We start from the raw sequence: 2,853 nt of genomic DNA, 5'->3' as shown, positions 1-2,853 counted from the left end.
CCAAGCGATGATAATGGACCTGAACAGTGTTGGTAGCCGCATCCACCTGTGCTTTAACAAAACTGGAAAGGTGGTTAAGGGCCCAAGGACCAAAGGAGAGGAGGAGAATAATGCCCACAAAGGGTCCCAGAAAGCTGGACAATAGGGTGGTGAGCCAGGGGGAGGAGGTGAACCAGTTCTGATACCAGAACTCCTGTTTCTCTCTGGCTCGCTGGCTTTCCTCCAGGGCCTTGGAAACTTTGTCAAGGCTCTTTTGTGCTAAGCCTGTTTTACTGACATAGAAGCAACATTCCTCTTTAAGAGCAGCACAGAGCCCCCCCTCCTTGAGGAAAAGGAGGTCGAGGCCTCTGCAATTTTGAAGAACTACCTCTGCAAGGGAATCAAGGGAGTCTTTTATTTCCTGAATCCCATCTCTCATATTAGAAATATCTTCGTCAATAACTGTCTGGAGCTCAGCAAAACCTTGTTTGGAGGTCACCAAGGAGGCAATTCCTGTACCTGCCCCCACGGCACCAAGGCCCAAAATAGTGGCTATGGTGAGGGTCGTAATGGGCTCTCTTTTAGATCTGGGGTGAATGGAGATGCCCTTATCTACAAAGTTTAGGAAGTCTTCAGGGTTGTGGATGGAAAAGCGAGTGAATAGGAGAACCGTCACACACCAAATATGTTTTTGTACAAACAAAGGGGTAAAGAGATAAGAGGCCAGGCCTGAAGAGCAGGCAAAATAAGAACCATTAGGGGCCAAGGCGAATTGGAAGGTAGTATTTAATACAAGAGTCTGATTGCAAACCTCCAATAGGGCTCTGGGGGGGAGCATATTAGGGCCCAGAAGGCAGGTGCCAAAACCGGAAATAGATTGTACAGTAATACTATTGTCAGGTTTGGATGTGGAAAGGGCAGATGATGTCTCATTAATAAAGGAAGGTGTGGAAAAGAGCGTGATGCCCTCATAGTAAGGGGGGGTGGGGGAGAAACATATCCAACATTCCGGGTACGTGGAGGAATTAGTACCTTTAAGGGTCTGGATAGAGGCATTAGTGAGATCAATAATGAGTTCTGCAGTACTGGGGGGACCAACAGGGATGGTGGGTTGGAACAGGGTAGGGAAAGAAGAGTGGGGGGGTGGCAGAAGGATGAGGGGTTGGCTGTAGCTTAGGAGCAGGAGGCTTGGGGGCGACTGCTGCAGGCTTATGAAGTATATTATTGGGGCCTGCAGAGGCAGCATTTTTATTGGGGACTTCTTTTAAGAGCCTGATTTTAAAGGTTAATCCCATGTCATAACCTTCTTTATAACCCCTGCCAGTCCAAGTTTGGCGTTTACTCGGGGCGGTGAAGGAGATGGATAGGGGATTGCACCAACCGAGGGTGGTGGAATAAGCGCTATTGCAGAGCTTTTTTAAGTCATCAGGCGTATAGTGATTATCAGCCTCAGGGTGTGCCCAAATACGGTTGACAGAAATATAGTCCCAGGAGGAAGATGGCTTCCAATAAGTGGTTCCCGATGTTTCACATCCCCAGGAGGCACAGAAGAAATTATTAGAGCCTTTGCACTTGTAATTATTGGTCCGGGGATGATGGGAAGTGCCAGGGCAAACATACAGGCCTCCATGACCGCCTTCATCCCAATTTAGTAAAGTCTTATGAAGCAGTATTCATTCTAAATCATTGCGGCATCCAACATAATCTTTTCCTCTTTTGGGCTGTTCAGGAGCCTTAGATTCACACAGGAGCCAAAAAACGTCCTCGGAATCCCAGTCGGGGTTGGCCCCGAGTGCCAGTGCACAGAGGTCTACTTGGAGGACCGGCCAATGGGGCTGAGCCCCCAGGTGGCTACTGGAATTAATGATGTCGCCAGCCTGGTTTTCAATGACCCATGTATAATTGAATATCACATAGGAATTATAACGGGGGAGGGAGAGGGGAATACTTACCACTGGACTCAGGAGAAGGAGGAAGAAAATGAGCAGGGACATTCGGTGCTCTGTCCCCTGACACTGCCGATAGCCACTGCCCCCTGCCGCTCCTGATGCTGCTGCTGCCGCGGTGGCCAAGATGCTCTCGGCTAGGCGGAGCCTGCTCTCAGCTGTGACTGTAGGCTCCAGGCAGGGGGAGACAGCCGTGGGAGTGGCAGTGGTGGGCAGTGGGCCGGGAGGCTGCCATTGGGAGGGCTGGTCCCACCGGGAGGCCTGCGAGCCACAGCCTGTTGCGTGGGGGCTGGCTGCTGGGGCTGGGAGGTCTGTTGTGGCAGCTGAGGCTTTAACATGATGGCAGAGAAATTAAAGAGTGAAGGGAGAGGAGGGCCCGGGGATGGGCCCCAGCTGGAGAGCGCGGGAGCGTATGATGGATGTGGTGGGTGCAGGATCTTTGCCCACAGCCTCAGCCTCTTGCAGGATTAGATTGAGAGCGAGTGACAGGGAAGGTAAGGCACGGAACAGAAGGCTGTGAAAGACGAGAATTTAAAAGCGAAAGCTGTTTTTGAAGTCGAGCGATTTCAGCAGCATCCTTGAGCTGGGAGTAAAGATGGGCTTTTAGGTTACAAAGGCAAGAAAAATATCGGCAGGAAGGAGATTGATTATAGGGGAGGACAGGAGGCAATTTACGGGGTGAAGCTGTAGGAGGTGGCCACTCTTCAGAATGATCTCCAGCAGCTTTTTCTTCAAGGGCTGCGGCATCATCAGGGTTAAGGGAATCTCCAGGATTAACAAAAAGGACAGCAGGGGGCACAGAAGACTTTTTAGTGGATGGAGAGGCAGTCTTGGAATTCTTACTGTTAAGAGGAATAACAGGTGCGCAGAAAGGGGAATAGCCGCGTTCCATAGAGGAGGCAGGATCTTCATAAGCAGGGAGAGGCAG

This window comes from Acomys russatus, unplaced genomic scaffold (genome assembly GCF_903995435.1).
Source record: "Acomys russatus unplaced genomic scaffold, mAcoRus1.1, whole genome shotgun sequence".
NCBI lineage: Eukaryota > Metazoa > Chordata > Mammalia > Rodentia > Muridae > Acomys > Acomys russatus.
Note: the sequence above shows the minus strand (reverse complement) of the source record.